The 14,638-nt window shown below is 36.1% G+C and overlaps 1 long non-coding RNA gene across 1 annotated transcript; it reads left to right on the top strand.

The window, feature by feature from the left end:
* Positions 1-372: 372 nt before the first annotated feature.
* LOC145716221 (uncharacterized) lies at positions 373-10,685 on the top strand. Its single transcript, XR_014138750.1, has 2 exons — positions 373-853; positions 8,290-10,685. It is a non-coding gene; the product is annotated as an uncharacterized LOC145716221 (long non-coding RNA).
* The last annotated feature ends 3,953 nt before the right edge of the window (positions 10,686-14,638 follow it).

Below are 14,638 nucleotides of genomic sequence, written 5' to 3'. Positions count from 1 at the left end.
AGACTGATTTTCTGGAGGAAAGCTAATAGGATTTTAGGTTGCTCGCAGAATCTTGTTAATTCCACTTAAAAATCTTCATTTATAACTATGAATTGATTGAGGGATTTTTTTTTTAAGATTTTATTTATTTTAGAGAGCGAGCACATGAGGGGGGGGAGGGTCAGAGGGAGAAGCAGACTCCCTGCTGAGCAGGGAGCCTGATGTAGGACTTGATCCTGGGACTCCAGGATCATGACCTGAGCCGAAGGCAGTCCCTTAACCAACTGAGCCACCCAGGCGCCCTGAACATCACTTTTTTTTTTTTTTAAAGATTTTATTTATTTATTTGAGACAGAGAGAATGAGAGACAGAGAGCATGAGAAGGAGGAGGAGGGTCAGAGGGAGAAGCAGACTCCCCGCCGAGCAGGGAGCCCCATGCGGGACTCGATCCCGGGACTCCAGGATCATGACCTGAGCCGAAGGCAGTCCCTTAACCAACTGAGCCACCCAGGCGCCCCCGAGGGATATTTTTGTAATAAAAATTTTACATGGCTTTTTGCTTAGACATGATGTTTTAAATGTTTATATTTTTAAAAACTTCAAGTATATATAAGTATACAGATAGTAGTATAATGAATCATTATATACTCATCATCCAGCTTCAACAGTATTATCATTATGATAATATTTTGAGTGTAGGACAGTATTGTCTTTGAGTTAACACTGACCTACTGAATTCTTTGAGATTTGACTTAGGGTTTCTTTGCTTTACACGGAAAAAGAATTAATTTCATTCTTTGGTTATATTCGCAGAATGAGCATAAGGATTACTTTGTATGTGGTGTCAAGTTGCCCAATTCTGAGGACTTCCAAGGTATTTTATTTCTTTTTACTCTAAGGATTTGGTGTATATAATAAACGGGTATGTTTCAGAGAAAAATAGAGGTATCTTGAAGTGTTGGTTGCCTAGCACTTTATCCAGAGGGTTTTTGGACCTTCTGTCCCTTCCCAACTGAAAGTATATAGAGTCAGATTCTCTGATGGGAAACTTAAGAGACTATTTAATTCTAATCATGGGAAAAAATTATTGAGTTGTCTATTTGAAATTTAAAAGAAAATCATTTTTAAGTGAGCTTTAAGAAAATCAGACAGTAGGGTTCGTAAGAATACTAATAATCTCTCTGTCCTTTTGGTTTGATTTTCATGAAAAATTTGTATGTGGTTGGGAGCAGAAGAACAACAAACATTAATCTGTTCTGTTGTTATTTAGAAAATCACATTTCTGGTAACATGAAACCACTACCATAAGTTCAACTTCTGTTATACTGTCATTTTTGTCCTCCTTTCAGTAAGAAAAAATGACATTAAAGATATTATAGACTGTGCTTCTTAATAATTGCTATATTTAAATTATTTTAATTTTCCTATTCTCTTTACCAGTAGGCCAAAGAAAAAAACTTACTTTATTTGACATATTGGTAAAGAGATTTTTTTTTTTATTCTTAGCAAAGTGAGTTCTTTTCCCTTAGCCTATACAATGCTTTGAGGCCTATTAAATACCTTTATAGATTATTCCCAAAGGTAGTGGTATTATCTATTTGGGAAGAAGTTATTAAAAAAAAAAAGGGCATTACTAGTTTTATTTGAGACCTTTTTCCATCTCCCAATAAAGAAAATGTTGTTATTTATGGTCCTTTAACATTTAAGACTAACTTATTACCTCCTTTGGCCTTTATACAACAGCCCTTACAACAAGTAGTTGGGACATAATATGAGTGATAAAACAGGAATGGGAAAACCTATGTTAAAGTCCTGGTTCCCTTTCTAGAAACCATGTAATTTGGAGCAAACCATCCATGCTTTGAGTTGATTTCCTAATCGATAGTATGAACATATTGATTCATGTCCTTACCTGTTCTATGTTATTGTTGTGAAGATTAGATCTATAAAAGCATGACATTTGCCTAATCTTTAATCCTCACAAAAACAAAGGAAACCTATAAGGAAAGTGGTGTAATCTCATATTACAACGTGTAAATGAGCTATTTAGTGACTTGCTCAAGACCACAAAGCTAGGCAATGATCTAGCTGAAATTTGTTTGGTTTCCATTATAAAATGTTCCAATCTCTGTAAGTCATACAAAGGTGCTTTGTTGCTAATTTTAGCAGTTATGATGGCCTGAAGGCCATAACACATCTTTTTCCTCATTTATTCATTCATTCAACAAACCTATTGAGTACCTTGAGCCCTGTGCTAGGTGCCAGGGATACAAAACATTCATTCTTTCCTTGAGCACACCAATATGCCAGGCACTGTACTGGGTTTTGAAGATATAATGATAGAAAAAAACAAGTATGTTCTCTCCTTTCAGGGAGCATATAGCCTATTAAGGGAGACCGCCAATAAATAAGAAAATAAGTATTTAACAAGTGTTTCATAAAGGAATACGCTATCATAGACAATAGGGGAAACTACTTTAGATAAAGCAGCCAGAGAAGACCTGAGGAGAAACATTTAACAGAAAATTTGAAGGCTGAAAGAATCCACCTCTGCTATATCTGGGGGAAGAGCTTTCCTAGAAGAGGGGGCAGCAAGTACAAAGTTCATGATGGAGGCATAGACTTGATATATCTGAAAAAAATTCAGGGGGGGGGGTATGGGAGAAAAGACCTATGTTTTGGGCACATCACGTAATCTCTCAGCTTAATTTTTTCACTGTAAAATGAGGTAATATCTACATCTGTAATTAATTGTGACAGCTGGATGAGATAATATTTGAAAGCACTTTTCATATAAAATATTTATATAAATGTAATTGAAATTAGTTGCAAGAGAGAGGAGGTAAAGGAAAGAAAGTAGGAGGGAAAGAAGGAAGGACAGAAAAGACCAGACCTGTATGATTGGAGAGTGGAGAGCAGGGGGGAAGAGTTACATCAGAAGACATAGGAAAGGTCAGCCAGGGCCTTAAGGCCACTGTAAGGAGTTTATGTTTTATTCTCAGTGGAGTGGGAAAACCCTGAAGGGCTTTAAGAAGGGGGATGACATGAGCTGATTTATGTTTTTAAAAGTCACTCTGCCTGCTAAATAGAGAATGATCTGCAGGGAGGCAGTAAGGGAAGGATCTCCGTATTGGTGATGGTCACCTTACTCCACTCGGAGATGTTTCTTGATTCTATTTTTGTTTTATATGAAGTTTTATGTTTCCTAGTTTTTCATAGCTTTTGTTAGCTCTCTGTTCTTAGTATGTCCACCAAACAATATATTTTTCCTACCCTTTAAAAAATTAGTTTAGCTTTTTAGTGCAGTTGCTGAAAAATGAAATGGGAGATGAAATGAAACAAATATGTAATTTTACTCTAAGGCCTTATTCAATCCCTATGACGCCCAGCAATCAGGAATTTTAAGAAGCACATGTGGTAGTGTTAGACTTTAAAATCTTATATTAGCATTCTGCAAGGCACTTCCGTATACTCAATTCACTGAGTGCCTTTTGTGTATCACCTGCCGGGCCAGGTGCTGAGAATACGCAAAGATGTGTAGGGTATTGATCCTACCTCAGTGAGATTTCAGTCCAGGTGAGGTCATTAAACTTGTAATCAAAGCCATCAAGACATATTTATTGATTTCATACTCTGTGTTAGGCATTTTGAAGTTTATAACAGGGACACAAGATTCAAAGAAGTAGAAATAATCAGTGCCATCAGGAGGGGAGCAGGAAAACCTTTGCAGAGAAGATGGTGCCTGAGGTGTCTTAAAAGACAAAATAGTATTTCCCTGTTGAAAGAAGAGGAAGAGGACATTTTAGATTGGGCGAGTAAAGAAATATGGTAACATGGAACATCATGCATGGTGCTTCTTGTTTATTTAATTCTCACAACTGTGAGGATGAATTCCTTCTGTGAGAGAAAGAATTATACTCATTTTCTTAAGACAAGAAAATTGAAGCTCAGAGAGATTAGTTAATTTTTCCAAAGACTCATACTAGCCAGTGGCAGAGCTAAAGTCATTTCTGGTCAGCCTGATTTTAAGATTCATATTATTCCTGTCATGATGCACTTTGTGTCCTTGTTTTGAATAAAACCTCTTCCAAACTTCTGACAACTTTTTAGTGTTCTGTAACAGCTGCATTCTCGGTCCTTCTCTAGTAAGGACCTCCAAACTGGTTATTCTGTGGTATTCATGAGACTTTGCTGGGACAAACTTTCCATTGCTTGGGTTGACACTGTCTAAGAAACTCTACCATAGCGGCCCAACCTTTATTGTGCTTTTTTAAATGGGTAAGTTACTGGTAGAGTATGCCAAAGAGGCCTGGACATGATGGGAGAAAGTTGTCTGCTGAAGGGTATTCATTTGAGTTCCATTGACTGAGACATTTCTCGTAAAAAAAATTGTTTGTGTGTGTTTTTAAGTAATCCATAACACAAGAGCCTTTTGTGGTAATGAGACCCAGATTTCCTTCTGTGTCTGTATCCCTTTATGCAGGCATGATTTCTTGGAAAGGAGAGACCATATGTCAAACAGTGTCTCATTGAGAACATGGAATGATTCCATAGATGCTGTGGCAGTGATTAGAGTCTTAAATATTTTGTCCTGTCTGGATCAGTGGGTGCTTGGTTCCTTAACAAATCAGCTGCCTCAGTGATTGGGAAGGCAGGATGGTAAGAGCCTTTAGATCACTTATTATACTTGGATGCATTTGAATATTAATAGTTTGTCCAACATATAAGTTGAAGGGGCATTTGAATTAATTTTTAATATTGTCATGGCCATTGTGGGTTGATGGTATTTATTATCATAAAAATTACACAAAAACTGCTGCTCTGAATAACTATCCTACATTTAAAAAACAAATCAGAATTAATTATTATGAGGAAACTGCAGATTTTTGTTTTGTTTTTAAGCCCCTGAAAACATTGTTAAATAGAATCTTTTTCACACACCTGAGTCTTACAGTTTATTCCTGTTCCTCCGTGAATCCTTCCCTCCCCTGCCCCCCCAACTTCTTCTCACCAACAAACCTATCATCTGTAACCTTTCTAACCCTCAGAGCAGCATAAGGAACACAAACCTCTGCTCTGCATTAGGTGTTAGGGACGTCATTAATGCTTACTGGAAAAACACACCCCAGAGAGCCAGGTTTTGGCTTTGGCAGGTAAAAAGTCCTTTAGATCTTGGAATGCTGGAAACCTTAAACCTTTTGGTTTTTTAGCTAAAGTGATTGGCAACAGAAAGTGACATCTGAGGTTCGTGGCCAGCAATAGCCATAATTAACCACATGAGCTCACATTTTCCCACTGGAGGTTCAGTGGTCTTGGGGTGATGAAAGTGACTTCCCTACCAGGAGATGGTTTTCCTTTTGAGGGTATTGGAATACCCTTGGGCCCTGTAATGCCTCACCCATGGTCTTTTAAAATGCTTTTTAATATAAAGCTTCAATATTGGAAATCCAACACCATGGTGTTCAACAGTGAGGCTGTGCCTGAGCACCGTGGCCTGGAATGGGAAACAACCTAGGGTTTTTAATAGGTGGAGCAGGGAGTCTTGTGGAAACAATGGTGAGTGCCAATAACCAGAATCGAAGCTGATTTCCAGTATTATCTAGTTTCTAGGTTTTGCTGTTTCTGTTTGGATTTTTATTTCCATGTGGAGGCTTCTCTTAGAGATGCCTTTTTATCTTAAATTTAAGCAAAATTGTTTTGATCGTTGAAGAGAGGTGATGACGACTAGTTTTTGTTCTTTTAATAGATATGTGGATGTGGTCTCAAGATTTGCAAATGCAATTTCTTAGTATTAAGCTTTTAGAAATATGGAAAAATGTAGATGCTTGCTTGTTTAGCATTGGATAGGTTTGGGGTTTTTTTGTTTTTTTTTTTAAGCATTCATAATTTTCATTTGACCTGTTTGGAAGGCTAATTAAGAGGCCTTCTCCTGCTTTCCAGAAGTTTGCAAATTCTTTTCTGTCTGGCCACATAGGAAAGGAAAAGCTTAGTGTAAAGCACATATAGGAAGGTCCAAACTTAGTGTAGCATTATCCATTATTACTGTAAATCGTCTTCTTCTTCTCCTCTCCCTTCAAAAGAAGTTTCTTCAAGACCAAGTTCTTTTACTGATAGGAATATTTCAAATTCCATAAGCCCTATCCTTTATGGAAAGCAGGAGATGCAGGATTCGATGACCTCTGATGGAACTCACTGTCCCAGCTCTGACTCCAGGGATAGGTATTTTGGGGGGCAGGGGTGTATATACAATTCTCCCTCTTATTCCATCACTCATAAATTTTACCTGTATGGTTCTGAGCAAGTCACTTATACCACCTAAATCTCATTTTTTCTCATCTCTAAATTGATAGCATCAGACTCAGTGATTTCTGAGATTTCTCATAGCTCTAACATTATATGATGATTAAATTATAATGTAATGAATTTACAGTGTAGTGTAATGTAATTTTAGTCTCTAAGGTGGTGTGATATACAGACTTCAAAAGAAGTAAAGTGTTACAGTACTCAAGGTACCCGTGTGGGACTGGGGCAAGAGGACATGACCTCTAAGAACAATTAGGATTCTTGTCAGTTAGGGCATGACTGAGTAGTGAGTTGAAATGAATGCCGTTTCTTTTTTTTTTTTTTTTTTATCAGTTTAGTTTGAGAGAACATCAAACATTAATTTGAGAAGCCCATTCTCAGTCTAGCATGGCCCAAGTCACTGGGAACTCTCTGTTCTTTGCCCCTACAAGAAAAGTGTGAAGAGACTGAGGTGGTACATGTGTGTCATCTGCTTGGTACATTCTAGGTTCCCAAGTTAAGAAATTGTTATGTGTTCCACAGTAAACTTCTGAGATAGTATGGTAGAGTGCTTAAGGACAGAGGCATTGTTGTCAGGCCAACCTGTATTATATTACTCTGTTACTTGAGACAGATTTCTTAACTTCTTTGACCCTTAGTTTCTTCATCTGTGAAATGAATGAAATAGCATATAAAAAGGTACCCAGCTTAGTAATTGTTGATGAATTAATGACTGTCATAAATAAAGTACAATAGTTCCTGGCGGAAGAGAAGTATACAATGAAAGTTACCTGTTTTTATAGGATGATCAAAGGGAAACCAAGAATCTGCCATGGTCGTCAATGGTGGAGAACGAACTGATGAATAGATGACTATAGGGGTATTCCTACAACAAGAAGTTAGTACTTAGATAACTAAGTATAAATATTAAAAAGAATGTGAAAAACATTTCTAATAATTGAAGTTAAGGTACCCTTGGAAATTGGGAAACAGTCAAGCCGAGGATATCTCAATTATTTCAGCTTCTCTCTAGCCTGAGATAGTCTAGATTATGTATTAAATCTTTCAGAGTGTGTGTATGTGAACTTTTAAAAGAATTTTGGGAATACTATATACCAAACAGTTGCTTTTTTCTTCCTCCTGGGGCAGGCTTAAAACGTTTTGTTGTATTACTCTGTTCTGAGTACCTGATGATTATTATCACTCGGTAGGTAATAGCAGAAATCTAGATGGTGAGTTAAAAATGTAATTATCTGTGACTTCTTAAAAGATAGATGCTTATGTATTGTATGGTGACTAATATAACATAATAAAATTAAAAAAAAAAAAAAGATCACCAAAAAAAAAAGATAGATGCTTGTGTTTGACTGTAGGGTACATACATTTTTTTTTCCTAATAGTTGCTTCCACCTAAACTGCATAAATAGGATATATATTAACTGTGGTTTTGACATTTTACTTTTACTGTTTAAAATATTTTTCCTCCATATCCTATCTCAAATTTCACAGTCTTATTTATGCAACACTATCTTTATGGATATTGAGAACATACCCCGTAAGGATGCATTGTGCTTTTTCACTTCACCTTAGACTTAATTTGTACAATAGTACAACAGTACAACTATATTGATTATAAAGTTAATGAATAAAATACATAATGCTCATATAATGCATTATGATTAAACCTCTGAACTAATTTTCACATCGTATGATAGACTAGGTATTATCTCTGCCTTTAAAAAAAAAATATGCCGGGAAGGAAAGAAAGTAATGGATATTTGAGTGTACTAAGAACTCTTTGTTAAGACATATATGGAATGCTAATCTCATCACAATAATTATTGAACAATAGTTCTAAATATAGTAGATGAAATTTCAAGTCTTGTTAATATGTTTAGATTTGTATAAAATTCATGTAATTTAGATGTGATTAATATTTTATTTACTCTCTTAAAATTGATTATGATCTTGTAGCTACATTTATAAGGTAAATAGTTGTTTGCTTTTTCTCTGCTTTTGAATTTACAGCAAAAGATGATGGAAGCATTGCTGTTGCCCTTGGTTACACAGCACATTTGGTCTCCATGATTTCCTTTTTCTTACAAGTGCCCCTAAGATATCCTATAATTCATAAGGGATCTAGATCAACAATCAAAGATAATATCAATGATAAGCTGACTGAAAAGGAGAGAGAGTAAGTATCTTTTTTTATGTACTTTTAACATAAGCCAGTTTGAAATATGGAGTATGTTAAAAATATGAAATGTGACCTAGACCGTGGTGATTTTTTGTATATCCTTTGTAAAGTGCTCCATTTCTTTTAAGTAGAATGTGGTTATTCATTTAGATTATAATAAATCAAATCCTATACTTCTTAAAATTGTTAATGATAGCAAGGTTGACTCATTTAAGTTTAATTTGCTTTTGTGAGAAACAAGTATTATATACTCTGCAGATATTCATATAGTACCTGTTGCCTCTAGTTACCAAGTGAAATGATTAAAGATTTGTCAGACAAGCAAGAAAAGCATAAAAGACTGAACAGCAGGTTGTACATGTCTGAAAAGTAGATTAGTGAACTGGGAGAAAGGTCAGTAGAAAATATATTGACCAAAACATAAAGAACAAAAAAGATGGATTATATAGAAAAGTGCTAGACTTATGTAGGATCCAATAAAAAGGTCTAAGATATGTATAATTGGGATCACAAAGAGAGAAAAGAAAGTACATAGGGTAAATGCAATATTGTAAGAGGTAATGACAGCATTTTTCAAATTTGATGAAACACATTAAGCTACAAATTCTAGAAGCATTAAATACAACCCAGAGTAAGTACAAAGCAAACATAGGGAAATTATAGTAAAATAGCTGAAAACCAAAGACAAAGTGAAAATGTTAAAAGTACCTAGAAAAAAAAAAGACAGATTAGCATCAAAAGAGCATTAATAAGACTGAAAGCTAATTTCTCAATAGAATCTTTAGGAACCATAAAGGTGATGCAATGACATTTTAAAAGTACTATAAAACGGGGTACCTGGGTGACGCAGTCAGTTAAGCGTCCAGCTCTTAGTTTCGGCTCAGGTTGTGATCTCAGGGTTATGAGATGGAGCCTGGCATGAGGCTCCATGCTCAGTGCAGAGTCTGCTTGGGTTTCTTTCTCCTTCCCCCTCTGCCACTTCCCACCCCCCCTCAAATAAATAAATCTTTTGTTTTTTTAAGTACTATAAAACAATACTGCCAACTTAGAATTCTATACTCAGTAAATAATCCTTCAAATTAAAGGCAAAATAAAAGACATTTCAGACCATTAAAATTGAGAAAATGCATCCCAGCAGACCTATACTAAGGGAAATACTAAAGGCAGAATAAAAATAAACATAGCACAGAAACATGGAAATATTTGCAGGAAGGAAAAAAGACAATAGAAAGGGTAAGTATGTGGGATGCCTGGGTGGCTCAGTCAGTTAAGCATCTGCCTTCGGCACAGGTCATGATCCCAGGGCCCTGGGATCGAGTCCCACATTGGACTCCTTACTCAGCGGGGAGCCTGCTTCTCCCTCTGCCTGCTGCTCCCCCTGCTTGTGCACTCTCTCTCTGACAAATAAACAAACAAAATCTTTAAAAAAAAAAAAAGAAAGGGTGAGTATATCTAAATTAATTTTGACTACAAAACAAATGGTAGGGTCATAAAATATGAAATACATATACATAAAATATGTGTGGAATTATAATGCATGACTAACACAAAAGTTGGGAAGTTGAAATGGAGTTAAAGTATTCCAAGATCGTAGCATTGTCTGGAAAAGGGTAAAGATACTGCTTTATAGGAGACTACTAAATCAAGGATGCATGTCATAATCTTGTAACTACTAAAAGAATTGTTGGGTACAAGCAAAAAATTAATAGAGGATATAAATAGAAAAAAAATTAAGTACTTTGTTAATCCAATAAAAGGTAAGAAGAGAAAGGAAAATGAACATTAAACAAGTGGGACAAATAGTAAATTTTTACTTATGAACCCAGACTTGTTCTGCAGTTACATTAAATGTAAATGTTATTAATATACTATTTAAAGATTGTCAGGCTGAATAAAAAACTACACTTATCCTCCTTGCAAGAGGTACCTCAAATATAAGGACACAGAAATATTGAAAATATAAGAGTGAAAAAGATGTATTATGCAAATATCCATATGAGAGCTAAGATAACTACACTAATATCAGACAAAATGAAGTTTAAGGCAATTTTAAAAAGTGGGGTGTTTTAATACTGTCAGTTATACACACACACACCTAAAAGCATGACTTCAAACATACAGACAAAAGTTCACAGATTTACAAGGAAATCACAATTGTAGCAGAGAACTTTAAATTTTTTTACTAATTATTAGAAAAAGCAGATAAAACAATCAGAATCTAAAAGACTTGAACAGTGCAATGAACTAGGCTTGAGTTACGGGTAAAGAATATTGCACCAACGGCTATAGAATATACATTCTTTTTCTTTTTTTATTATTATTATTATGTTCAGTTAGCCAACATATAGTACATCATTAGTTTTTGATGTAGTGTTCAGTGATTCACTCGTTGCGTATAACACCAGATACATTCTTTTTCAAGTATACATGAGACATTTACCAAAATTGATTATGCTGGGCCTCAACAAATTTCAAGAGATTGAAGTAATTTACAGTATGTTTACTGGCCACAGTGGAATTTATGAGAGATTAATAATAAAATCCCCAAATGTGTAGGTATTAAACAGTGTACTTCTGTAAAACCTATAGGTCAAAGAAGAAACTGTAAAGGAAGTTTGAAATTATTTTGAACTAAATGATAAGAGAATATAGCATATGAAAGCTTGTAAGGTGCTGCTAAATCTGTTCCCAGAGGGAAATTTATTTCCTTAAATGTGTACATATTAGAAAAAAAGAAGGATTTACAAATCATTCATCTAAGCCTCCTTTTGAAATCCCGAGAGAAAGAAGAGTTCATTAAACCCTAAGAAATTAGAAGGAAGGAAAGAAAGTAAGAGCAGAAATTAGACGGACAACTGAACAATGGAAAAAATAAATACAGGCAAAAGTTCTAGCCTTTGGGACGCCTGGATGGCTCAGTCGGTTAAGCGTCTGCCTTCAGCTCAGGTCATGATCCCAGAGTCCTGGGATCGAGTCCCGCATCGGGCTCCTTGCTCGACAGGGAGCCTGCTTCTCCCTCTGCCTGCCGCTCCCCCTGCTTGTGTGCGTGTACTGTCTCTCTCTCTCTCTGGCATATAAATAAATAAAATCTTTATTTGAAAAAAGTTCTAGCCTTTGAAACAACTGGAAAATATATAAGCCCTTAGTAGGACTAATTTAGAAAGAGGAGATAGGCAAAACAACTAGTATAAGTAAAGGGAAAAGAAGATGTCACTACAGATATATAGACATTAAAAGATAAGAAGATCTTAGGAACAACATTATGCTTTTCAATTTGAAATTCAAATGCAATTGGCTACATTTCTAGAAAAACACAACTTTCCAAAACTGATAGGTGAATGATGGAGTTTAGAAAACACTGCACTTGGCTAAAGGGAAGTGGATATAGATGATTCTAGGTCAGTTATTCTCAACACTGGCTGCGCATTATTGTCATCTGGGGAGCCTTTAAAAATGAGCTCCTGACCCCCAGATTCCTGGCTTCTTCCCCAGAAATTCTGATTCAGTTAACAGGGCCCAGACATGAGGTTTTTGTTGTTGTTGTTGTTTTGTTTTGTTTTGTTTAAAGCTCCTGAAGTGATTTTAATGTGCAGTCAGGGGTGAGAACCGCTGTTCTAGATTGAGAGACTGTTGTGTTCATTGGAATGAAGAAATGAAATATCCTCCACTATATTTAGGAAACTGCAAGAGGAGAGGCAGAAAAGGTAGGCACCAAATGGAAGAATTTAGTACCGTATCTGGTAGGACATGATACGTAGGACTCAGCTTGTAAATAGAGGGCAGGGAGCACATGTTTAGTTTAAATCAGTGCCTTTTAAAACCATTGATTAGTTGATAGCCGAAGTATTATTTCAGAAACATATAAAGAGATCCTGAAATGTATATGTTTGACAAAAAGGGACATTGGTGTGTTTTCTTTTCTCTTTTTAAAAAATTGATGTGAAATCCACATAAGATTAACTTTTTTAAAGTGTACAATTCAGTGGCATTTAGTATGTGTGCATTGTTGTGCAACCACCACCTCTGTCTAATTCCAAAACACTTAATGACCCCAAAAGAAAACCCTATACTCATTAAGCAGTCATTCCCTATTCTTACCCCACCCAATAACCCCCTCCCCCAGCCCCTGCTAGTGACCTGTCTGCTTTCTGTCTCTGTAGCTTTACCTATATTCTGGATATTTCATATAATATGTGACCTTTTGTTTAAGGCTTCTTTGACTTAGCCTATGTTTTCAGGGGGTATCCATGTTGTAGCATAATCAGTACCTCATTCACTTTTACGGCCCAATAATATTCCAGTGAATGTATATACCACATTTTGTTCACCCATTTATCTGTTGATAGACATTTGGGTTATTTCCACCTTTGGCAGTTGTGAATAGTGCTGCTCTGAGCATCCATGTACAAGTATTTGAGTATCCATTTTCAATTCTTTTGAGTATACATCTTGGAGTAGAATTGCTGGGTCATATGGTAATTCTATGTTTAACTCTTTGAGGAACACCAAATTGTTTTCCATAGCAGCTACACCACTTTACATTTCCTGATGTGAAGTGGTATATCATTGTAATTTTCATTTGTATTTCCTTAATGACTAATGATGTTGAGCATCTTTTCGTGTCCTTGCTGCCATTTGTTTATCTTCTTTGGAGAAATAATCTGTTCAAGTCTTCTGCCTGTTTTTTAATTGGATCATTCATTTTTTTTAATTGTTGAGCAGTAAGACTTCTTTATGTATTCTGGATACTAGATCCTTATCAGATATATCATTTGTAAATATTTTCTTCCCATTCTCTGGGTGGTTGTTATAGTTTAAGGCCTAAAACTAAGGTATGTATTATGTGCAGCCTTGATGCCTGGTGAAACCTGGGAGGCCTAGAATATCCTCCCTTTGCTGCTCCTGTGGATAAAGGTCCCTTATCTAAACAAGACTCCTTATCCAGGGACCTACGTGTAGTTTCTTCTTATTCCTGAGTAGTGAATTTCAGTTCCTTGCTAGCCGGGGAATTGTGGAAAGAAACCAATCACATCTTCCCACAGGGACCAGTCAGCACTGCCTTCTTTTAATACAAAAAAGTCTTCTCTCCCACAGACCCGGGTTATTCACTATCTTCCTGTGTGTAACCCTCATGTAACCCTGCATGGCATGTAGTGTCCTCCTCCCCTGGGCTATGATTATATGTAACTAATAAGCTGCTCTCAGTCTCATCTATCATTCATAGATTCTCTCTACTGTTTTTTTATTCTCTGTTTTATCTCCACTCTATTATTTCCCTCATTCTGCTAGCTTTGGGTTTTGTTTTCTGTTTCTTTAGATGTAAAGTTAGCTTATTGATGTAAGATCTTTCTTTTTTTGAAGATTTTTATTTATTTACTTACTTGGGAGAGAGTGCCCGTGCAAGAGCTGGGGGAGAGGTGGGGGGAGGGGCAGAGGGGGAGGGAGAGGGACAAGCCGACTCCATGCTGACCACAAAGCCTGACATGGGGCTCAATCCCAGGATCCCACGACCCCTGAGATCATGACCTGAACAGAAACCAAGAGTCGGGTGCCCGACCAACTGAGCCACCCAGACACCTCAAGATCTTTCTTTTTTTTAATGTCAATGTTTAATTCTATAAATTCCCACACCCTATTAATTTAGTATGTTGTGTTTTTATTTTCATTCATCTTTTCTTAGTGGTACATAAATTAATGATGCAGTTCACAATTGATGCTGTCTCAGATTTTATAAACTATCAAATATTTTAGGTGGCTTTATGCAGTTTAGTAAAGCACTTTGTATCCTTTTTGGAACAACATAGATGTACAAATAGATATACAAATAAAAATAAATTTATTGATTATGCTTGTTGATTGAATCAATCTCTCAATTTTTCTTAGCCTGGATCACTGGAATAGCAGATGAGACCTGGTTTTCTTCTGAGTGTGTCAGTGTTGATGTAAACCTTTCCAGGTTATTAGATGGAATCAGGTCTTCATGGGAAATGGAAAATAGGACTTGAATGACTCATCGGATACATTATACTTGTTGTAATCGGCCTAGGAATCCTCAACCTCTGCCCTTTTTTTTTTTTATTCTTATGTTAATCCCCATACATTACATCATTAGTTCTAGATGAAGTGTTCCATGATTCATTGTTTGTGCATAACACCCAGTGCTCCATGCAGAACGTGCCC

The sequence above is a fragment of the Leptonychotes weddellii genome, chromosome 11 (genome assembly GCF_054177405.1).
Source record: "Leptonychotes weddellii isolate Sample4059 chromosome 11, ASM5417740v2, whole genome shotgun sequence".
In the NCBI taxonomy this organism is placed as follows: domain Eukaryota; kingdom Metazoa; phylum Chordata; class Mammalia; order Carnivora; family Phocidae; genus Leptonychotes; species Leptonychotes weddellii.
Note: the sequence above shows the minus strand (reverse complement) of the source record. Positions and strands in the feature narration are given on the sequence as shown.